Below are 25,065 nucleotides of genomic sequence, written 5' to 3' on the forward strand. Positions count from 1 at the left end.
CTCATAGATAAGCTATTGAACCAAGCGTGGCCAACCATTTAGATTTTCAGAATCGGGCCCTCATTTTGGAAACTCTTATCATTGTTAAATCAATGCGAAAGTGAAATCTGTCTCCTCTCAAAAGGAAATTGCCAAGACTTTCTACACCAAGATTTGGGATCTGTAGAAAATGAAGCCTTTTTATTTTTTCTTCCCTCCAATAATCTGTTCAGTGAACAAGCTGTGAAAAATAGTTCTATATTTTTTCCATGTGATGCAGCAGACGGTAAATTTCCATTTAAAAGAATGATCAGAGTAGCTGCTGGCACTGAACTCTGTTGTCTTAGTCAAATCTACTTACAAAGAGTTTACAGCAATACAATACTTTATTATTTCACTCAACCAGAAATCAGATGAAAAAGGCAAAGGGGAAGCCTGAAATAGGTTCATGGTCAGAATTCTTTTCTTTCTTAACATCTTCTTTTTTAAATGCAGGAGTTGAGATCAGTAGTTTTGTGTGTAAGGAGGAGAATATTTCTTTTCACCTCTACTTTTGTATGCCATGAAATAATCAGACTTCACACTTCTATAGCGCCTTTCTTCTGGGGATCTGAAAGCACTTTACAAACATTAATTAAAGTCTCACAACACCCATGCGGAGGTAAAGCAGCATTGTTTGTGCATCTAATGCAGAATGCTTAACCTGATTCTTTAAGTACTACACAAGGACTACAGTAAAATAATGGAATATCCAAAGCAAATTAATCTAACTGAATTGCTAGGAGTGTATGTATGGATATACATGAGTGCGTTCATGTGCATGACTGCAGATATATGTATATTGCTACTTGCCTTAGATTACACTATCTCTGCCCCATATATTCTGTCCATTGTTGTCTCAGGCGATGCTGTGAGTGCTGCTGCCTCTCTCTGCACGAGCTCTCCGTTCCGTTTCTAACTTGGTTTCTTCTTGGAAACCTGGGAAATCTCTCACCATCACTGATAAGGCTGGAAATACTTTTAAAAGTTAAGAAGCTTGGAAAGCAAAATGAACCCCAATATTTCCTCAGCCCGCGTCCCACCCTCTCTTGCAATTTAAAAATGCTTCTGGGTCACCAGCTTTAGTTTGGTTTCTTAATCTTCATCGTGTCTCCTTTCTGTAAACCTCGCTTTCTTCCTTTGTCTGACGTCATCTCTAAGATCTTCGGCACAGAGATAGCACTTTTATCTCTGTGAAGTGTCATGCAAAGTTGTGGTGGTACATAAATATTTAATGCTGTTAGCGATGGGGATTAGAGTCCTGGAGGAGCATGATTCCTCCCTTGCAGAGGCAGAACATATAACGGGGTGTCTGTGCTGTCTCTTCCACGATGCGAGTTTCTCTGCTTCCATTTTTTAGTTGCCACTGCCGTGCTCTTGCTGAGGCTGTTGGGATGCAGGGCTCCTGGATGGCAATGGCCTGGTTGGTTAATGCTGGGCTAGGACTGCTCCTTCAGTCTGGTGATCTGCATGAGACTGAAAGTAAATCCCCTTTAAATGGGTTTCCCTTTATTTATTTATTTTTTTTCCTCTTAGCGACATGAAAATGTGGGGAAGCAGCCCAACCATCTGATACCTGTCCTATGGTTGTAACCATCTTTATTTGGAAAAGGAAATCAAATGCACCTTCAAGTAATCTCAGCATCACTTTGGGACAGGAACTTAAAACTTCTCATTGACAAAAAAGCAGAACAGACTCATGCTGACTTTCCCAAGCCAGTTGTTTTGGGACAGTCCTGTTTGTGTCCGGTGATGCCTGCTCCAGCCCTGCAGAAGGATGTGCGCTGGATGGCGGCAGGGAGCATGTGTGGGGTCCTCTCCCTGCAGCTGTGGTTTTTAACTCACGGCTACACCCTTGCAGCACTTCTATCACACAAGAGCCCTTCACAAAAAATGTTTTCCTTTAGCTCAAGGTAAGCTTCATCTCTCAAGGGCCCTTCAGGAGTGAAGTACTGGGAGAAATCCACTTTTTATTTTGCATTTCAATAATAATCTTTTTGCCACCGTGCAGAGGAGCAATGTCAACAGTGTGCTGCGGGCAGAAGCCCAGCTGCTGCCAGATGGGGACATCCCAGTGGTGTCCCAACGGGACAGCTGTGAGCTAGGTGTGACAGGAACCAGGGGACTTCAAAGCAGCATGGTGGGGCACGGGCTGCTGGCATGCAGCTCATCTGTCTTCTGACCTCCCCTTTCTGAGCAGCCCAAATATTCAAGTCAGGCTGGGTCTCTGGCCAGATCCCTTTTGTAAGAGGGAGTTTATCATCATAGCTTGCTGAAAGCTAAAGTTTTCTAATGGCTGTAGCAAATAATTTGAAATAATTGAGGCAAATATGCACATCCAGTTGCCAAGCACAACATTTTTCTTATTCATTTACAACTTCATAGACTTCAGCATATATTTTCAGTCTTTACTAATTGCACAGCTGATCATTCTTTATGACTTTCTGTCTTCACTTCACTGGCTGCACTTTCTTAGCGTGATCATAGTCTTTATTTTGTTTAACTTATGCTAAAGCAAAATACGAAGCTAAGCCACAGGAGGCACATAAAACACGTCATTGTACAGTCCGCTACGTTTTATAAAACCATTTTACAACAGGAGCCATCCACCCGTTCTGTTCAATGGAGTAGATGTGATCAAACCGCGCTTGAAGGGCTGTGCTCATCTTTACACTGATTATTTTCGACCCTCATTGCAAAGCATGGGCTGCAGCTAACATCTCATTTATGTACAATTAAATGGGTGAGCCCCGCTGCCTCCAGCAATTGCTGCACTTTATTACTTACCTTGCTGGCTGAGCAGTGCAGTGCCACGCTCTGGGCAGGGTCTGGCTGCAATGGGACATGTCTGGCACGGGGTAGAGGAGGGAACCCCATTCCCCAGTCAGGGCCAGGTGTCCAGGTCTGAGTTAGTGCTGCCAATAGCACTGGGGGATGCCAGAGCTGCAGTGGTGAGGCACCTGTCCAAAGAAGGCAACAATGAAATATAGGACAACTTTTTTGGTTATTTCTCTAGCTCTTCTTCTTTTCCCCGGCACACCCCCATAACAGAGGCAGCAAATAAATATAATACACACACACACAAAACAAACAAACAAACAAACCACTTTAAAAAAAGCCCCCCCCCACCCTTCAAACCCAAAGCCACTGGGCTGCATCCTGCCTGCTGCCAGCAGCCTGGCTGGAAGCACCAGGGCACAGGGCAGGGTGAGCCGTGGGGCTCTACCCCAACCCCAGCCTGCCGCCAGCCAGACTCACTCCGCTCCCTCTCCCTCTCCCTCTCCTTTTTTTTTTGGACGTCGTGTTTAACACTTGCACAATCTGGTGAAATTACAAGACCGAGAGGACAAGGGGAGAAGCCAGTCTGTTTAAAAAAATAAAAAAGAGGACGTGATTACTTTGCTGAAGCTGTACTTTATATTTTATCTTCCAAAGGAGACAAAGGGAATAAATACTTAAAACCCAGTGGTGACGACAGTGAAGCAATCATGCAGGCGCTGGATACCTTTGTCTCGGGAAGGCATGTAGTCATTTTTACATGTCTGCCACTGCGTGTCAAACCTTTCTTTTCTTCCCCTTTCCATTTTGGATGGCCAAACTGATTATCTAAAATAGAAAATTAGCACACAATGGCTTTACTCTGTGATACCCCTTATGCAACTAATGGGCAAAGCTTGTTAATTGGTTGTAAATGCCAGCAGGTTGCCAAGATAATACTTCAGAAATAAGCGGGTATTCTGATAATTACAGCAATCTTCATCTATAAAAGCTTAAGTAGATGAAGTACTGGCTGGCTTAAAACCAAGATTTATCCCGCTGCACTCGCATTAAAAGAAAAAATAAGATGAAAACAATAATGTAGCAAAACAATTATATAGCAGGAAGCGTTGTAGGTTTTAGAGATTGTGAAAACTCAGAAAGTAAAACAGTGCTGTAATAACCAGTTATGGAAAAATAGGCCATTTACATTTGTGTATAATTAAATAGTAGGCTATGCAATTTCACTTTTTAAAGTAAACTGCCTTTTCCTTTTTTTATAGGGCAACGTAGCCATAATTGCTGCATTAAAGCTTTAATGAAAGAAAAAAGCAGCAGATCAAGATGACATGTAACATCCACATTTGTACCGTAGCGTTCTGCTTGTTTAGTAATGGGAAGCTACTGAGGAGATTAAAATTGCAGAATTCTTCCTAGGTTTTTTCCCCCCCTAAAATTGCTATAGGAAGATCATTCAAAGTCTAAAATACATACAATTTATTTTTTTACCTTCAATCCACAAAGATTTAATGGCTTTCCTAACTCTGAAAGTGTTTTAAGAAATACTTTCTTGTGAATGGGGGTATTATTCCAGCTCATCATCATTATCAGAAGTAAGTGGCGCAAACTTAAAGCGTAGAGGGCTCACCTCATGTTTTAGAATATTGCTGCAAATGCTGCACATCATTATTTTTTAACTTAGTGGTGCTTTTCAGCTTTCCCGTCAGAATTATCAACAAGTTGATACATAATATTGTTATTTGGAGTTTTGATATGTCTCTTGTTAACTGTTACACCAAGGCTGGGCTCAGCCATAGCAGAGCTCCAGGATGAGCTTGAAGCCCTTAAGGCAAACTGTTGACTGTGGAGTTAAGATAGGAGCTCATATGAATGGCAGAGAAAGCCATGGGGTTGTTTTCCATGAGATCTGGCTGTGGGCGCACTCTGCCAGCATTGAATTGGATGGAGACGCCTCCTCTGTGTGGTCCCACACCATCAGCCTAAAGACTTTCTCCAAACCTCACATTTACCAAAAAGAAGAAGAGCCCGTCGGACAGCTGGGGTGACGTGCTGGTGGGTTCCTCCTTAGTGCAGGGGACCTGTACATAATACATGCTGCCTGGGCGGCTTCCTGGGCTCCTTAATGGAACCGCTGCCTTATCTTCCAGGAGCTAAATAAATGGGAGACTTTCTAGGCCGGCATGTATTTCCATTTATGCTTTAAAAATTCATGAGCATAGGTTTCATCTGATGGTGTAGTTACTATGGTAATTGTTTATTAATCCGGAGGAGCGTGGTAATTACCACAGTTCACTTTATATAACTCAGACCCAGAGCTGAAGTGCAGGGATGATTTCTTTACGCATCCATCTTTTAGACACTTTTTTCAACTTTTTTTTTTTTTTTTCCTTTTCTTTTTCCTTTTTTTTTTTTTTTATAACAGAATATGCATTTTCCCCTCTCAGTTCTACTTTTATCCAACTGCATACGTTTCTGGAAGTGTAGAGAGTGTAAAAAATGAGAGAGAAAAGCTCGCTCGGAGTTGGCAGGCCAGGATAGCCAGGAAAAAAAATGTGCAGAGTTAAGCAGCAGGTGCTTCGGGGAAATTTTTTAATTAAAAAAAAAAAGAAAGAAATATTGTTGCTTTGAGCTTTCCCTGGAGAACAAACTCCTTCCCAATAGGGCAGCCAGGGGTGGAAGGCGGGCAGAGGGCAGCAAAGACAGCACAACCTGGCTCCATGCCTTGTCCCGCGCAGAGATGATGCACTGCAGCCTCACCAAGGTGCTGGCGTGCCATGAAGGGACGTGTCCAGATGCACGTTTGTGAAACTTTGTCTAGAAACAGAGTTTGCACATGCAAAAATTCATCACTGTCGGCTTTTTCAGAGAGGCACCACCAATCCCTCTGCTCGGCAGTGCCTTTACAATGGATGTTTCAGGGAAGCTCACAAGAAACCTGCAAAATGTTACCACTGCTTTTTGTGAAACTTCTTTCATTATCATTTATCCACTAGTTCTTTTCAGAGTGAAAATTTTTGACCACAGTAATGTATCTCCCTGTCTCTGCTCCCATTTACACAAGAGCAATTGCTGTCAGCTTGCTCCATAACAAAACCACTGGAAGACCCAGCTCCCCACCTACCCACCACCCCTCTGCGCCCGTCCCAGCCTCACTCTTCAGCCGGCAGTGCCCAACCCTGGCTCAACAAGATTCACATTATTTATATGGAAAAGGCACAGGATGCCATCTCCCCACTCACTCTGCCTGCATAAATTGTGCGTGTTTATTATTCATTGTAACACAGCACATTCTCTGTTTCTGTGTCACTTGTCACTAATCACTTATGCATCTGATGTGCAGATCCAGAGCCGGTTCTCAAGCATTCTTGGCTTTGAAACATAAGATATGCATGGGTAAGAGTTTATCCCACCCCCAAAATAACAACTTTGATACATTTTCAAAAGGGAAAGTGCATATGTTACAGTACTCAGGAGCAGCAATAACCAAACTAGCTGAGAAGTGACATGGACTTGGGTTATTTTCTTCTTTTTTTTTTTTTTTCTTCTTTTTTTTTGGGTTTCTCTTTAGTATTTCATGAAAGTGTGTAAAAATCTTAACATTTGAATGCCACACACTTCATTCTGCCTGCGAGATAAAGGACATTTCTCTAAAAGAAACATACGCTCCTTGTTCCTTGTTTTGATTTCTCATACAGCTTGTCATAATGCATTTACATTTCGTCCATACATTCGGGTTTTTCAGCCGGAGCTGTGCTTTTGAGGAAGGGATGCAAACTCTTCTTCTCCAGGGGCTGCTACTCATGTGGGATGGGTGCTTTTCTGGTGCCACTCTCTCCTGTCCTGTCTTGCTCTTTTCTCAGCCATCCTCCAACCCTACCAAACGCAAGGCTGGGTGGTTGGAGGTACCTTTTCTGCTCCATTTCTTCCTCCCAGTTCTGGCCAGCCCATGGTCTGCCCCTGGGGAGTTTTGTGAGATGGCCAGCAGCCCTGCAAGACTTGTCTTGACTTCATTTTGCCATTCCACACAGCTGGGTGAGAAGCCGCAACGGTGGTTGACATCATCTTCTGTGCTGAACTTGGTGCCCATAGCCTGTGATGGGGCCTCCTACACTACCAAAGGGTTTGAGCTACTCTATTTGACCTGTGTGTCATGATATTTGTCAATTGTGACATGGCTGTTCCATGTTGTATGTTGAGCTGTGTATCTTATTAATCCATGATACAGGATTAGTGATGCTGGCTTGGCCTTGTGGGTGGGCAGCATGCATTCCAGCCAGCACAGCTTGAGCAGCCCATACCTATCACGCTATTATTTACAGGAGCAACAGTGAAAAAGAAGTCACAGAACTAGTCAAGCTGCTCAATATAAATGTTTTCTCCTCTCTGCAAGGCTGCTGAAAGAGAAGATTGTTTCCACTTCTATGCAAGGAGATCGTGTTAATTTTTCCTTGTTCTGCTGCTATTTGATGGGAACACTCTTAGCAGCGACCTCTCATTACAAGACCTCCTTGCTGAGGGAAGTGAGCCCTACAACAGCAACAGAGAAAGCAGCTTGAAATTAGGATACAGAAAACCCATGCCAAAAATGTGTCAGCTTGGAAGGTCATTAAGAATTATCCATTTGTGCATGTTCACATGCCAGCAGTACCTTAAGTGATTACCTTGGAGGGACAGATTTGTCTAATGAACATATGAATTAACAATACAAAATTGTGATTGATAAATCAAATAGGAATTAGTAATTTGGCAATGAATCTAACTGGAGAGGAGTTTCACTGGATGTGCCGCTGCTCTGTGCTAAGAACAGCTCCCGGCGGTATTTTTCTGCTTTATGACACCCCAGCTTTAGGTGCCTGATCTGAACGCCAGCCTGCCTGTACTTTGGGCAGATACATTTTGTACTAAAGCTCTTGGCTCACAGAATACAGTAGTTATTTTTTAAAGATCCCCACCCACACCTTTATTGATTTGATTTTTTAAGTTCAGATGAGAAATTAATGTAGACTGGCACACAGGCATACAAATGCTCCATTTTTAAACTTCGTAATAGTTGGTAGAATTCCGGTTAAGTGTTTATAAATTTAGGAACTTGGATAAAAGCAATTAAAGTTTAGCTCTGCTTTTCTATGCTGATGTTGCTCAGGAAGAAGTTTTGATTTTTTCCTCTGGAAGTAAGTAGATCCTCTCAGTAGTTTACTAGTAGAGTTGGTGACTATTTCCTTCACAAAGACTTTTAAAAGAGCAAGAAATTTTGATTTAAAAAATGTCTCCTACAGGTGACTTGCTTTTTCCTTCCAAATCTTTATGCTCTAAGTAGATATATCAAAGCGATACACACACTGTGTTTTTAAATAAGCTGTTACTGGCAGATGCAAGTCATGTAACACTTACCAAAATTCTTAGTGATTCCTTACAGTGTCTCCATCTTTTTGGCTTGAGTCAAGCTGGGCTTGGGGCATTCCCCAAGTGCACAGGCACTGGGAGACAGCCACAACTCCTGCGGCTTCTCCTGGCTTTGCCCAAACCCAGCAGGCCGTAGTGCTGTGGTCTGTTAGCATTACAAGATGCCCCCATGGCTGCAGACCAGGTCAGGGAACTCCCTGCCACATAGAAGTGCCAGAGAGTGTCACTTTCTGCCTTAATTTGCATGCCACCCTTAAAATGAAATATGCCCAAACATTAAAAAAAACAACAAAACTGAAGGTAAGTGTACTGATATTTGCCACCAAAACTGGTAAAGAGAGCATTAAGACCATTAAGACTCATTAACAGATGTCCTTGTATCTGTGAACTGTATGGATAGCATAGCAATGCTGCATTGTACAGAGTACTCTGTGACATGCAGGGCAATGAGGAAACTGAAAGGTAAAAGAAGCCCTGGTATGATACAGCCCTGTCTTGAAGGTCTTTGTGGAAGCCACAAAAGAAAGCCAGGTAATAAAAGAGAGGACAGTGTTTCACCAGGTAATGTGGAATTTACCTTGTTGTCATTGTAGGGATTGATTAAATCCACGAGGAAGTGCTTTGAAGGTACTGGTAGCAGCTCATCATGCAGTTGTTTCATTAAGCAATAGATGCAGTGGGAGGTAGCAGGACCAAACAGTGGGCAGCCCCTTAGAGCAAGATGAAACAGCTGTTATTGTTGTGTTGGTGTGCTCTACACACACAGAAAGATGCTGGTTAAACAGATGACATCCATAAGCTATACGTAATTCAGAAAATCTACTTTCATGGCCAAATTTATCAATGGATGTAGTTTTGTCCCTGAAGTTATCCCCAGACTCTGCAGGAGCTCGCTGGAACAGCAAAGGTGCTGCGAGGGCACTGCAAGGGCAGTGGGGACTTTACATTTGCTGGTTTGAGGAGCAGCGTGGCTCCCTGCAGCTCACTGCCCCTCTCACACCCCCTAAGGCCATGCCCCCATTCCCTCTCATGGTAAAGATCAGGGTTGTGCCCGCAGCATGCAGGCAAGAAGCAAGTGTGTGTGACTATGAAGCAGCCACCCTGGCAGGAGTGGATGCAGGGAGGCTGAGGGCGGGCTGCAGCCCCCAGCTCTGCCAGTCCCAGGGAAGCTGCAGAGCAAAGTATGACACAACCCCTTAGATATTCAGGGTGGGGGCATGTTATTTTAATATCCTTTTTTGTGCTTAATAGAAAAGGGGTTTGTGGTTAATTCTTTATTATCTCCGACAGCAGTTCTCGCTTCGGCTCCTCTTTCTTTAACTGCCAAGCTAGCATTTTCCTTTTTTATTGCTCCTTTCTAAGAGGTTTGCTTTGGACTATTGCCAGTTATCATTTCCCATTAGGGCAAATATTGCATCAAACTCATGATTAGGGATTTCAGGGCTTGGGAATATTATTTTTGAACATTTGTCTTTCATTTTCTGAGTGTCTTTCCCCTCCCCTCTTTGCACACACATATACGCACACATGCCTGTGTATCTGTGGATGTACATATGTGTGTATATATTTATAGAGAGCGAGAAGGAAAACTGCAGGTGTCTGAAGGCACATGTACATTTGTGTGTAGACATTTGTGTGTAACGCTGGGATCCCCTTGTTAGGACCAAGATCTCCGAGTATGCTAAAGGTCACCCAAAGAAGAGATTTGTCAGTGTGCTCCTGCTCTGTGGCAAGGGAAGGAGGTAATGTGCACTGCCAAGAGGGAGAAAACAGCCTGGTGAGGAGCTGCCACAAGTACCACCATCCCAACAGAGCAGATAGCAATGCCTGTGCTGGAGCCCACCATCACTGTGCCATGTGCACTGCTGGGGGCTTCCAGGTGATGTATTTGGACTCAGTTGACTGTTTCATTCCCTTGCTGCCAAACTTCAGGCACTGCTGCCATGTTCAAAAACCTTTCCAGCTGCTGCCTTCTGCTGCCAGCTCACCAAGCCCAAAGCCCAATTTTGGTAAAATCCCCTGGCTGGAGGAACAGAAGTTTTGTACTGCGGTCTCAAGGCAACATGGGTGACACTCAGAGCAAGTGGTGGGCTGGGGACAGGCATAGCCTGCAGAGGCCACAGGGTGAGGTGAGCTGGGCACCACCAACCCACACCAAGAGCCCCCAGGTTCCTAAACACAAGCATTTCCAGGCAGCCAATTTGTCTGCCTCCAAAAAAAATTATTCTTCAAGGCTTGTTCCCATCTGCCAGAAGAAAACATGTCATTTAAGAAAACAACTAACGCTGACAGACAGGAGGGCGTTCTGGAGATAATGCCCTCCGCTTTTACCTGATTCAGGCAACGGCACTGAGTGGCAAGATGGCTGTGCCATCCACATGCCTTATTCACGGGCAGCTTTTAATCTTCCTTCTCCCTGGCAGGCTGACAAATATTTTTCCCTTTACTCATTGCTCACCCTTTTATTCTTCCGACAAATACTGCACTTACTGCATTTAAATTTTGCAAAACTGAGTCCAGGCGAAGTGAGTCAGTCATTGTGCAGATGAAAGGCAACGTCACCTCTTTTCTTGCTGGTACTACAGTGGCTGCAAGTTAAAATCACTGCACGATGGTGTTGGCAATTCTTGCCAATGACAAACCTGACTGCATGATTCCAGCCTGGCCCTGTTGATTCTGCCCTCCCTTCCAAAAAACAAAGCCATGGTCCCCACATGGGGAAGACTGCTGTCGAGAGAAGGTACAGCAAGCTCTCAGCTATTTCAGAAATCTTAAAGTGATTAAAGCAAGCGGATGGTTAATTAGAATATTCTAAAAACACAGCTGCTAAAAAAAAAAGTTTCGAGCAGCCACCAACTTGTTATTATTTTGTCATCATCTCATGACATGCTTGTGACATATGGGAGAAAGAAGGGCTGCAGTCCCCTTCCCCGCAGCCACGCTGTCCCACAGCCTTCTGCAGGGCTTTGCTGGTAGTGCCTGGCTGCACCCACAGTGAGGAGAGTTCAGGTTGCGTGTGCCCCAGCCTGGGCTGAATGGCAAATAATAACAGTACTAATAATAAGAAGAACAATACATTCACACTGGCTCACAGTGTTGCAGCAGTGAAGCAGCTTCCTCCAGCTCTGTGCCAGCTCATATGAAACGTGAGCTTCCCTTCTGGTCCAGGAAGAATATACCTGCTCCTCCACTCATGGCGTTATCCCAGCACTTGCCCTGGAAGAATAATCCAAATTGCCTTATTATTTCAATATCTCATCTTATCTCTGTACAACACAGGGCAGCTTAACTTTATAGCGCTGCTTTTTATAGAGTAACATTTATTTCTTGTACCAACTCTCAAGGATGTTTTATCTGTTTTATATCCCATTGAATCCTCTGTGAAACTGCACTAGTTTACAATAATTTTATTACTTTATTAATTAAACGTTTTCCAACAAGCTAGCTATGGCATTTCTTATCATCAAGGGTTCCATTAGTTTTTAATGGTGTGAGACAAAATTACCATTTACCCACATGCAATTTAAGAAGCATCATTAACACAGAGAAAGCACCAGGTGGGATTTCTAATAGTTACTGTTTCTCATTTTTGTTTTTATTTAAAAGGAATAACTGGTTTTGAGGTTTTTGCTGCAAGGTTGCCAAATCTCCACTTTGTTTTTATGTTTGAGATAATTTAAAATAATGTTCCCCTGTCTCCTAAGGCTCCGCTCAGCGATATCTCACTTATCAGCACATCGCTTTGCGCAGTGTCTCGGCACAGCCGGGTGAGTGTGTTGTCTGCACAGCAATCACCCAGAACAAAGACTTGTCTGCAACGGTCTGTAGGCAGGCGTACGTGTGTGTGCTCCTGCACACTTGTGCACACTCACACTTGTGCAGAGCGTGCACCTGGTGAACGGGTCTGCGGATGTTGGGTGAGTGCCAGGCCACAGCCTTATGCCACCTTGTGTGGCCAAGCCCTGGAGGGGGCGGTCATGGTTTTGGAGTGCCTCCCCAGCACGGGGGGAGGTTTTGGTAGCAGTCACTGTACTGCACAGAGGCAACGTGCAGAGTTCAAGGTTTTGAGAAACTTTGTGGCAGGCCCTCTGTGCAGATATTGTCTTTCCATGCGGGGGACAATGAAAAAAAAACACATGGTAGTGGTAAATATTTACCTTAAACAAAATGGGAATAATTAAAAGGCAACTTAATTACTATATTCTATTCAATTATGCTGAGCATTGACTAATTGCTGACTCAGTCCATTTGCATGTTAACAAATGCCTGCGTTTGAGGTCTTGCTCGGATAATTCTCTGGGTTCAACAACACGGAGCTGCCAGGATTGTTCCTCTTGTTAATTCACTGCCTTTGCTTAGCTCTGCCATTCCCAACACCACGATGTTGGCCACCTTGCCCTCCCTTGTCTGAGGCCCTGCCACACATTGCAGTTACCTTCGGGGACACAAGGCCCCATGCCTGCCTGTCCCATACGGGCACCGGGGCACTGTGGTGGGCCACACTGTGCTGTGCAGGGCCCAGATGGTGCATGATCCCACGGAGTGCGCAGGAGGGATATTCAGAGGGATGTGTTTGACAAGGTGTTTCCTTATTTAAAGGGGAGGGGAGGAGGAGGCAGATGGCATGGCTGCTTCTAATGACATTCCCTGGCTGGGTTTGCAAGCGGCAGACAGGAGAAGGGCAGGAGCACCTGACGCCGGTCTGCTGGGCTGCCATGGGGATGGGGACGCTGGCAGAGCTGCCCTACTGCCGGCCCACAGCCCTTCTACCCAACTGCTTGATTTCCTGTAAAGGAATCGTAGCATCACAGAACCGTTCAAGTTGGAAGGGACCTTTAAATGTCTTTAGTCCAACTCCCCTGCAATGAATAGGGACACCTATACTAGGTCAGGCTGCTCAGAGCCCTCTCCAGCCTGACCTTGAATGTCTCCAAGAATGGGGCATCCACCAGCTCTTTGAGTAACCTGTTACAATCGCTTACCACCTGATAGCATTATGAATATATTCATATATATCTTTAGCATTATAAAGAATTACATGGATAGCGCTATTTTATGGAACTCCACACCCCCCCAACTGGTGCATGCCGGTGTATGGGGCCACAAGCCGGGTGCTCCCCTAGGAGGTTTTTCAGTGCGCTGCGATCCACAGCACTCTGATGCTTTTACACTCAGGAACGTCTCTTAAAACAGAAACAAATTTCACATTTTCTAAATGGGCAAATAATTGTTCCATGACGAAGAGTGCAAATATGTTCGCAGCAATAGCCTCCGTCTCAAACGCGTGCTAAACTGAACTTCTGGCCATATAAATTTCTAATTAATTTTCCTGTGCAAGCCATGGAAGAAAAACTCTGATTGCACAGCAGAGCAAGAGGGGCACAGACACCCACCCCAACGTTGTGTTCACATGGAGAGCGGCACAATGGGCACTGCTGGGGCTGCAGGGACGGCACCATCAGCGAGGTGGCAGTGGCCGTACCAGGTTGCGGCTGCCCATTATGCTAATAGCTCAATCATTATTTATTCCTCTGGAATTCATTACTGTGGCGTTATTTGGGATTGGCTCATTGAGCGTCATCAGCACGTCCATAGGATTTTTAGCACAACCTCATTAATAATGAACAATCCTGCCTTTAAAGCACTGCGATGCCTTGGTTTTAAAGCAGCTTTAGGGCTGGCTGGGCTGCAGCAAAGCACCCAAGTGCAGGGGGTTTGCACAGCGACCGCTCCACATTTGGGTTCATTCTGATTATTTTTCTTTCATGACAGCAGCTCTGAGCTGACTCCTCTACCAAAAGCAAAGTTCAGCTCTACCCCTGCCTATAGCAAGTAAATCCTTCAACAATATTTTTGGAGAATCCTCAGGTTTTGCTAATTAATATTATCACTGAGTACTGTAAAATTGTTCATGAGAAGGAAATCCTGACTGGCAGAAATCATATTCTATTTAAAATCAACTATTTTGTTTGAACATGTTAAGTCTTCAAAATCACAATTTTTAACCTGGAGTTCTCAGGAACAGTTAAAAAGTAATTCTATTTTGAAAGCTGTGAAGCAATTTGTTTCCCTTCCCTCACTTTCTTTCCTTCCCAGTACAGGAAGCATGGCAGTACCCGGAGGAATATAGTGACAGCAGCTCTGAACATCACACTGCCCACACCAGGGGTCAGCAGGTGCAGCCCTGCAGCACAGCAGCAGCTTCCCAGCTCTGTGCTGAGCAAATTCTTTGCTGCAAAGGTCTCAGTTAAGCAGTAGGGATGTCAAAACACAGCAGACCCTGATGGGACCCATGAGGGATGTGCTCCTAAGGGCAGAGCCTCCTGTCACAGCTGCACTGCTTCCAGGCCTGCACCAGCCCCTCACTGAGGCTACAAAAGTCTTTGTATGGGCTGGGGAGCACGTGTGAGTAAGGTAGCAGGTGGCTGCCTACTTTTGGCCACACAATGACTCCTTTCAGCTCTAGTCCACTTCGGACATCCCTGCAAGGATGTAGAAGACAGTAGTGGTGAAAAGGATGGGTCCTGGGGCCCACCACCCTGATTTCCAGAGCCAGAAAGAATTAAAGTCACCAGAGCCAATGCCCGCAGGGCATTACTACAGAGTAACATTAAATAAATCATTGGGACTGGGCCCTTCCACAGAGCCTTGGGTCAGCTGGCATCCTTTTTTGGCTCATGTTGTCCTGTCCTCTGTCAATGGTGACAGCACTCACCTCGCAGGGACATCACGAAGCCAAATGCATGCTCCTGTGCTCCCTGACCTGTGTCCCCAAACCCCAGAGTGGAAAGCCCTGGCCATGTCCCGTGGGGTGCCACACTTATCCTAAGGACATGGCTGATGTCAGCTGCTCCTGGGGGTTTCTCCAGTGCTGCCAAGGCCTTTCTGATTAAGCCTCTTCTAAGTAAACATCAACAAACTACTCTGGCTGGAGAATAAAACTACACAACACACTTAGGCTTGGGAGGAGACACATCAAAAGATGGCCTTCCTTGTGTGCCAATATACTTATATCCACACACGTATAGGTGTGTAGGTGACTGTATTGCAGAGCTGCACGAAGTCGGCATGCATGGGGAGCATCTACCTCTGTTCCTCTGTGCCATCACTGCAGTGAAACCCACATCAGACAGGGGACTGGAGACTGCGCTTCTTCCCATCAAAGTCAGCTTAATTTTAGAGCAAGTACAGCCACAGGAAGCACTGCCAGAGCCTGCCTCACACAACTCCGGCAGAATCTCTCATAAAACAATTACATTTTTTCTGGATGTAGTGAAAGCCTTGAAAAAAGTTTACTTGATGTCTAACCAAGCAATGCTGCATCTTCAAATTTGAAGGAGAGCTCAGAAAGTTAGTTTTTTATTATTCTTCATTTAAGTATTATTTTTTAATTGCAGCGTATTAAACATAAAATCTGGTACAATCTTTAAAAATAAATAGGACCTAACTATAAATGGGCCCTGTTGTGTTTTTATCTTTGACAAGCAAGTAATTGCTTCTCAAATTTATCAGTTTGTTTATGCAAAAACCATTTACCAAGCCTAGCTCAAAAGCATCAATTTCATCATTATCATCTTATTAATTTAGCCAAGCTATAACACAGCTGATTATTCCTGAGTAATATCCTCTGCAGCACATCATGTGTGGCAAAACCATCTGTACAGTACCTATTTAATAAATAAACCCTCGGCTAAATGTCTCTGTTTATTGAGAACTAATGTTTATAGAAAATATAATGGAACTCAATAAATAACTCAGCTTCATCAACCTGCATATGAATCAGTGCGAAGAACGCTGACATCATCACCTTTCAAGTACCAGAGAAAGCAAAATTACCCAAAAGAGCTATAGAGTCAATATTAAGGCATTAAAACTGCAATGAAGGCATATTAATGCTTAAAACTTCATTGTTGGCAGTAGAATTGCCACAGCGGACATATTTTATAACTCTAAGAATACTTAGGCTTTATGACTGCTTCTTTGTTGAGTGCCTTGCACTTAATGTAGTTTTCCACTTTAAATAAAAAAAAAACAAACAACCCTCAAGATCTTAAAAAAAAAAAAAAAAAAAAAAAAAAAAAAAAAAAAAAGAAACAGAAAATTGCTGATTCCAGGCATTCATTTTTAAAATAATGCAAACTGCTGATTCCAATTGTTCGGATGGAGAGAGACACAAACTTATTTAACTCCATGCTTCCTGAGCCGCACTGCGGGTGCTGGGGGCTCCATGGGTGAGGTGGGGATCGCACTGCTATGCGGTACAGGGATCACAGAGTGAGCCAGGCACGGCTAAAGGCACTACTGATATCAGGTTGTGTGTTAGGGGAGGAAAAGGAATGGCATCACTGTGCACACTGCAATACGTATCAACCACTGCTGGTTTATTTATTTGCAGCTTTGCAACTGTTCAAACAAATTGGGTATGGAAACCAAACCCCTCTGCACCCATCAGGGAGGGATAACAGATTTCCTGCAGCCCCTTTGTGGGCCCCATGTGGCACAGTGCTGTGCATTGGCACCTCACTGCCCACACTGCTGAGCCCAACACCACAGTGCTTTCTGGGGACGCCGCACCCCATGCACCCGTACCCACCAGTGAGGAAACATGAGCTGGGCCATCATGCATCCCCAGCAAGTCCCAGTGTCGCCAGCGCTCTGCGAGTGCCTCGAGTCCTTCCCATTCCCACAAACTTCTGCTGCACATATGCAGTGCTTGTTTTCCTTCCTGAATAAAACAGCAGATCTGCAGCGCGTCTCCGCCTAATGAAACTGAACATATTTAGAACATATGTGAGCCCGCTCCTCGCGAAAAGAACCATTTGTGGTTAACGAAGAAAGTATTCATGGTTTCGCTGCTAATTGCAGGGCGGTCTGAGTTTTCCTTATGAGAAAATAAAAAGGTAGCGCTGCTATTGTAAGTGCACAATGGAAGTAGAGCTTTTTAAAAAATATGTTTTTTGCTGAGTTTTGATGCTCTTCGATCAGGCAGCTCAGCCTGTGGGGTACATTCCGGCCAAGGAGAAAGACAGCATTGGTAGCTCTATGAGGCTGTACACCAGCTCAAAACCATATGCTTCTTTTAATGACTACTCCTACTGCAACATGAAAGGATGTGGTATTTTTCTCACTCGGAGCCGATGAGAGGTTTGCCATTTGTTGCAATCCGGGAGGATCTGCCCGCTGCCAGAAGGGTCTGAGCGCTTGCTGGAGTTCTGCGATGTCCCTGTGACCAGCAGAGCTCTCCTCCTCACCCTTTTCCCTTCCTGGCCTCAGAGATGTCATTTCTTCATCTTAAAGGTATGCTGTGAACCCGGGCCATGAGAAACTTCCTGAAGGCAGTGGCAGGTGATTTACAGAAAAGAAGGCAGTATTTTTAACCAGTGTGCTTCAACCTGCTGCTCTGTGTCAGGCATCAATTCTCTGCTAATTTTGGAGTATCCCATCAAGGCAAATTTTTCTAGCCATCGTGACATTTTGTTTTAATTAATCAAAGTGCCTTATAATACCCAATGCTCACGATTACCCCCAAACCTTGTCTTCACTTCTAAAGATAAATAGCAGGTTCTTTTTTCTTCAAAAAGAGAATTAAAACAGTGATTAAGATCTCCTTCAGCAATACAAACTGTTAAATCGACACGCTATGGAATGGGAAAAAAACCTTTTGTCGCTATCTTTAACCATTGCAAAAATCCATTATAACGTATGGTTTGAGAACATATTAGCAAGTGAACAAACTGTTACCAAATGAACACAGAGCTGGAAAGTCACAAATGAACCCTAAATTAGAAGTGCACAAAGCACTGAGCTGGCTGAATAGAGAGGAGTGAGCATCTTAGCTGAAAAAATCACGATCAAAATATGAGATAAATGCTGCAGGGCAGAATATACAATTTGAAAGGCTTATTCATATGCTATACAGGGATGCGAACTGATGTTACACAGTTGGTGCTAACGTATCCATGTGAGTGGGAGGATGGCAGTTTGATTCAGAGAAGGGCTTTGGGTTTCGAACGAGCCTGTGTGCACATGGGCAGCTGTATGTGCCAGGGAGATGGCTCTGAGCTGACTGAATGAGTGCTCTGGAGGCACAAGATAAAAATGATGGTCCATGTGAAGACCAAGCCCTCTGAACTTCCCATGCTTGCCTCCTCAAAGCATTACCAGCCCCTAAACTTGGAATGCTCGGTGCACCCAAGACCTTGCAAGCACATCCAAAGACCACGACATCTCTTTTATTGGAGAGCAAAATATTTTTCAGTGCTTCGCAGTCTCTCTGGTTGCCCTTTGTGAGGCTACTTGAGGACCATAACACACAGCTGGAGATCTTGCAGCTGAGATAGCTGTAACTGAGCAGGCAGGAATCCCCCCAGGATGAACAGCTCTGGACATCAGTGTCCCAGGAGCAAGGTGCCTGCTGGCCAGGGCAGAGAGTACGGCCCCACTGCCATCCCACTGCGTGGGCCAAAATAGCCTCAGTGAGGCTATTAAGAAACAAAATTACATCCTTCACATCCGGTGGCTTCTAGAGTGCTGGCTTTGTTTACAGGATGGGCATGTGCCATAGTCTCTGCCAAACAAGAATAGAAACCCGTCTGTTCCTGCGTGGCCATACAGCTGATGTCAGAGGAGGTCACAGGCTGGGTCTGTGCCCATGGGACAGCAAGATGGCATCCCAGCTCCGGAGGACACATGGGCTCAGGCAGCAGCACCTTCAGATGCCTCTGCCCTGCTGGCATGCAGGCATGCAGCATGTGTGCAGGTTGCAGACAGGGCTGCTGGGCTCCGGCTGCCACACGTGCAGGACTAGGCAAGAGGTGCTCTCAGGAAGGGTGTGAGGTCAGGAAGATGGTGCCCAGGTTATTTTGGGTTGATTATTGCAGGTTGTGCCTTACTTGAGGCTGTAAAGTGGTGCAATGGTGAGAGCAGCCAAGGGTGAGAGAGGGCAACAAGGTTGCCCTGAGGCTGGGCTGCTTTGTGGTGGAGAGCCCTCTGCAATTTCCTCAGGGAGTCACACGAGGCTCCACCACCTCGACATCAAAGCAAGTGGTGCTGCTCAGGGCCAGTGTGTTTGCTTTGCTGGCCCTTCAGTGCCAGGCAGGGCAGATGCTGTCACACAAGGTTGTGACCAGCTACCACATCCTACTCTGTCCTGCTTAGCATTAAGCCCTAGGTCCCCTTACGCCAAGGTAAACAGTTAAACGAAGAAGTGGTCTGGTCTCACGAGCAGCTCCTGAGAAACTTGGCCAGCAGCTGCCTCTGCAGCAGTGCATCTGTGGCACACATAACACTGTGGTCTCTACTCCCTGTCCTTGCCACCCTGCTGCTCCCGTGCCGACTTCCATCGTCTCCCATTTCACTAATAATTTCCCACAGGGCGTAGTACAGAATGGAATGAATTCCAGTTCTTTAGAGAAACCATTTGCTAAATAAGGAAATTAGATTAGCCTGACACCAACCGCCTTTGGTAAACCTACGCTACACTTTATTGCATTTACCCTTCAATATTATTTCTGGAAAAATGTGTTCCCTATTATCTGTCCCGGGTACCAGCAGGACCTACTGGCAGGTTGGTGGTTGCCTGCAGCCCCTGCCACCATAGCACTGACATGGACTCCACATCACTGTGCTGCCCATCAGCCTCACGATCCCCAGGGGAGGTAGATGCAATCAGATGGGGCCACTCCAAAATTACCTTTAATCCTCGACACAGTGTGCCCTCACTTCTTTCCCCCTTTGTTTTCTTTTTCTTCATTCTGATACAGAGTTGTTCGTGGCTTGTTTTCATTTCCTTTGCAAGGCCTGCCACAGCCGCTGCAGGAGAAGCCGCTCTTGCTCTTTGCATGATGCTTTGTCAAAGACAATAGCCCTTGAATGTGGAGTGAGCCAAGGAGCTTCATTGCAGTAATAATGCACAAACCTTTCTCTACAAATAAGAAAATAATGTCATTGCCAGGTTAACTGTTACTTCAGAAACACAAAATCCCTTTCTCTGGAGGCAGCTGCTGTCTGCTTGATCAAGGAGGACGGGTCTTTGTGGCAAACCAAATGACAGCAGCAGAGGCCAGCCCTTTCCCTGTGGCCCAGGTGGGGCAGCGCACAGATGGGAATGTCTGCCATTAGCTCCTTTCTCCTGGCAGGGACTGGGGCTGCAGAGGAGCTGCATGGCTGGGGACACCAGCAGCACCTCCATCCCACCTGTCTCACCTGCCCCCAGGCAGAGGACCAGTGCTCAGGGACATCCCGGGCCTGGCACATGGCTGGCCCAGCACACTGTGAGGAGCAGCCGGCTGGGGGTCCTTGAATCCAAGCACTGCTGGACTGAAGCGAGGACCGAGTGGCTCAACCCACAATTAGCCATTTGTGTTCTACCCCTCTGACAAAAATGCATGTTTACATGTAAAACAATAGGCTTGCTTACTTGCCAAAAGCAGAAATCGTTTCTATCGAACTGCACTTGACAGGAATGTAAATAAATAAAGATACACTGAAACAGAAATGCCGAAGGAAGGTTAATTTCTGAAATCTGTAAATCAGATGTCAGATTACATTTGTGAAGTAGTGAAGAACATAAACAAGTAGATGAGAAGACTGTGATTAATGAAAGTCAATTAACTGCATGAGAGGGGCTCTAGTAGTCCCAAAGACCAAAAGGGGCCCCGGGGTGGGGGGATGCTGCTGGGACCTCCCGGCATGGTGCGACCCTGCTGGGAGGTGGCACAGAGCTGTGCCCTCTGCCATCGGGCTGCCCCATGTCCCACAGCTATAAATACACTTATTTGTGTTAATACGCTGAATCAAACACCTACCTCTGGGAGGAAAGGGAAACAGCACGCTTCATTTTTTTCCCCTCAGCAAGCAAGCAAGCAATTTGTCGCATGCTGTAATTTGTCTGCACGCTGTCCTTTTTTTGGGACACATGTAATTTTGCTTTGATGAATGACACACATTAGTGATAGCCCTCCATGCTGTCTGGATATGGAGGAATCGACAGCCTATAGGATGCTTACAAAGAAACTCAGCCAGCAGCCACAAGGAATGGTGGCCTCTGCAAAAAAAAATAGTGGGGAGAAGCGGGTTGCAATGGTACCTTCTTTGTCACAGGTTAACAAGGACGCTCTGCAGACAGGCAAACTGACAGGGAGCAGAACCTGCACATGCCACAGTTTCAGCAAGGTTCTACACCAAAGAGAGGACACACTGGAGATGCAGTGTCCCAGCTATGAAGACTACACATCCTGTTCAGGTGTGCACCCCCATGGTACCCAGTGTACCTATGGATGCACTTCCTGCCCTGCTTTTTATGAGAGTCCCATGAGAGCTGCCATATGGGTATGAGAAAATACATGCCACCTCTTTCCTAATAGGGGCCAGTGGACGAGAGGCAGGGAGAGAAGTGGCTGCCTGCCGTGCTGCCTGCCAGTGAATTCTCGACTCCCATCCAAGCCCCGGAGGAGCGACTGGCAGTGAGGAAAGACCTTATGGTATACAACAATGTTTAGAAAACATTTTTTGAAACCCTAGGGGAGAGAAAACTAAACATTATTTCTTGTTAATAAGCTACACCAAGTGATCAGTCCCAGACAGTGGGATGCTATGCAGTGCAGAAGCACAAAGACGAGCAAGAGAGGCTGGGCTTCTCCTTGTATGCTGGTGGCTTTCTCCCTTTGGAATTTTGTCCTGCATCCTATTGCCTCCCAAGAGGCTCTCACTCTACTGGATTGCACCTAACTTCTGGCAAGCACCATGGGCATGAGGCCAAGGTATGGGGATGTGGTACAGCCACTCAGGGACCAGCTGTAGTGACACTGGGGACAACAGCAGGGGACAGTGCCGGGGCTGATGGAAATGGGAAACCTGGGCAGCATATAAACAAAAACCCATTCAGCTGGAGGGAACAGGCGAGATGAAAACAGCTGGGGAAAAACAGTCCAAAACACATGTGGTTTTTATCTGCCCCAGTGCTTGGGAAGAAGTTTGTGTCCTTGTGAGCGGGGGGTTCGTGTGGTGCTGCCATAAAGTAGGAGGACCGACCACCTGTAAGGGAGATGCACTGGGAACATGCCTTGCCACAAGCAGGGAGGGTAGGAACTGGAATGGAGCAGCCCAGAAAGAGGGTGGCAGCAGGAGCTGCTTCAGCATTCTTGGGTAGTGCAATGGCAGATCTGGGGCCAGAGGTGTCATTGCAGCTTCAGGTCAGTTAAGAAATCTTCTATTAGCTGTGTCCTGGCAGCATCCACAGCCCAGACAGGGAAAGGGGCTGCTTGTGCAGGACCAGAGTGAAGGCACAGCAAAAGCAGAGGGCTGATGACCCATAGTGTTTACAATCCAAACAACAACACAGAAAACCGCTAGTGTTCAACAAATCTGGTTGATATCATGCCTTCCCCCTCAGGCAAGAAGAAAAACAGCACTTCAAGACAGGACCCCTCTATACAGCCAAACATAACACCATTTATTGTGCAAAATTTTGCAAGGAAAGATTAAAACATCCTGTTGTTTCCTGAGCCTGCTGCAAGCCCCATCCCCGATGGAGCCTGCTGTGCCCCTTGTGCTGGACACAGCTCAGCCCATGGCTTTGTCCTCATCTCTCCTTCGGCTTTGAGTACCTGACCACGGCACCCTTGCAGTGGGAGAAGCCAGTGTTTAGAACAGCTCAAGCTTCACTCCTGGAAATCCCATGTGCACAAGTGGACACATGCTAGAATTCAGGGGGTTTAGCTTTTTTCCAGTCTTTGTGCATGAGATCTGGGGTATGAAATGAGCTGAGAGGAACAGCTTCGATTGGCTGAAACTGGTTTTTGCCTGCACTGGAAGGTGTTTTGCACTCTGACATCCCTCAGCACCGGGCAAAGTCCTTCTCCATAATAGGGACGAGATTTCAGCATTTGGCACATGTTCACCTCCCCCTTGAGCACAGAGCTAGCAGCCCCATGGAGCTTTGTGTACAGCTCTTGGGAACGGCAAGGAGTGCCTCGAGTCAATGGAAATACGAGTGTCACAGGAGCGCTGGAGGAGAAAGCCGTGGAAGCCCCGCATTGTTCTGAGTCCCTAAAACATCTCCATGCATAACACAATCGTATTTAAGAAGGAGAAATAGAGGGCAAAGATTATTGTGAAGTGTGGAATTAACAGACTCTCCCCCCTCCGCCTGGGGAAAACTTTCAAGGCTTCCAAGAACAAAGCCGAGGACTGAGCCACCTGCGGCCTGCTGCCACCACTGCAGTGCTGGAGACCTTGAAGTGAGCATGTGGGAGCTCAGCAGTGCCCATGGGGGACAGGGATGTGGGGCTCGCACCAAGCACCCAGCTGCTGCTTTGGAAGCCATTGAGGAACAGGTCTGCCTTGCTACATAGGCTGGACCGAGGGCTTCTCCAGAGCTTTGGCCTTGTTGGAATGAGCTGGTGTGAGCAGCGACAGCAGATGCCAAGCTACAGTGTAGAGCACAGAGATCATGGCATCTGCTGCTAAACACTGCTGGCAGACCTGCACAGTGCAAGCCTGTGGCAAGAGAGCTGGGAGACTTGCAATGAATCCTCAGGGCCTCCAGAAAGTGGAGCAATGAGGAGGTACCAGTGGGGCAGCCTCAGAACAAGAAGTTTGCCTCAAGAGAAAGGAGAGGGCTTCAGGAAAGAGCTGGTAGCATTTCTAACTCATCTGCTCTGCCGTGCAACTCACTTCACATCAACCTCCCTCAAAGCCCCATCCCCAAGCAAGGTGGAGATTGTTTCCAGCATGCGTGTGCTGCTCGTTTACCTTTGAATTCATGTCTGCTGGCTCAGAAGGGACCACAGGCATCCCTGAGTGTGACCAGTGTCTGGGGGCTGTCTTCTGGCCCATCCTCACGTCACAACATTTCTCCACACCAGTTTTCTACACACAGCAGGCCTGAGTCACTTGCTCCTGATAGGGAAAGGGAAATACAAATACAGAGCTTGGAACCACAGGGTTTGGGTCACCAGCATTATGACAAAAGCTTGTAGGATCCCTCTCTGCCAAACAAAAATACTTCTCCCAGTTTCTACCACTGAACCCCCTGCATGGGGAAGCTCCATCTAGGGCAATAGAGCCAAAAAGTCCAAGTGCTGTGATACAGCGGAGTGGCCAGGAGGTTGGCAGCTATGTGGAAGCTTTTGGTTTTCTGGAAGCAGAAGATATGAGAGGAAAACCATGGTCATTAGCTGTAGGCTGGTGATTTTTAGGGTGAACAGAACTATGGATGGATTTGAAGCACTGAAGCCAGTAGGAAGAGTTCCTGTAATCCCAGCAGCGTACAGACTGGGCACACATGGATTTGGCTGAAAAAAACATTTAATTTAATAGTGCTGTATGACTGGGTAGCTCCCAGTAAGCACATGATAGCAGTGGACCTTGAGGCTTCCTGGGACAATGGCATTTCAGCCTAGAACTGAGGTGCAAAGATCACTACGGAGAGTGGGTTTGACAGACGCCATTTCACTAAACTAATTAGAAAAAAGAAGGAATGAGAGAGAATGACAGCTGGTCTTAAGATAATAGGAAACCTGTCTCTTTAAATGTGCCTGTGTTTTTCAATACAGACCAGGCAGGGCTATAATCAGAGCACCAGAGAGTCAGATTTAGGTTCAGTACAGTATAATTCCATTGCATGGCCCATCCAAGAATACTTTGGCAAGCTCAAATATATTGGAAATTGCCTTGGCCAGTGGCTTGCAAAATGGCTGTGGAAAGTCAAGATAATTAGAGCATTGTGAAGAGGAGAGACAGTAAAATGAAGGGTAGCAGACAAAAAAAGACAAGCAAATAAAAAACAGGATTACAGACATGAACAAAGTTTGAGAACAGAATAATTTAAGGGAGAAAAGCATATACAGCAGATCGGAATGGTGT

General features: G+C 45.9%; 1 long non-coding RNA gene across 3 annotated transcripts; it reads right to left on the reverse strand.

Annotated features, from left to right (window-relative positions):
• Positions 1-4: 4 nt before the first annotated feature.
• LOC107316541 lies at positions 5-24,110 on the reverse strand. Of its 3 annotated transcripts, XR_004308018.1 has the most exons (8): positions 23,953-24,110; positions 19,892-20,122; positions 11,292-11,415; positions 8,777-8,909; positions 5,506-5,610; positions 3,524-3,624; positions 2,806-2,978; positions 5-1,494 (listed from the first exon to the last, which is right to left on the reverse strand). It is a non-coding gene; the product is annotated as an uncharacterized LOC107316541 (long non-coding RNA). The 3 variants fall into 3 exon arrangements; XR_004308020.1 differs by lacking the exon at positions 19,892-20,122; XR_004308019.1 differs by lacking the exon at positions 5,506-5,610.
• Between the last annotated feature and the right edge of the window lie 955 nt (positions 24,111-25,065).

Source organism: Coturnix japonica, chromosome 7 (assembly GCF_001577835.2).
Source record: "Coturnix japonica isolate 7356 chromosome 7, Coturnix japonica 2.1, whole genome shotgun sequence".
NCBI lineage: Eukaryota > Metazoa > Chordata > Aves > Galliformes > Phasianidae > Coturnix > Coturnix japonica.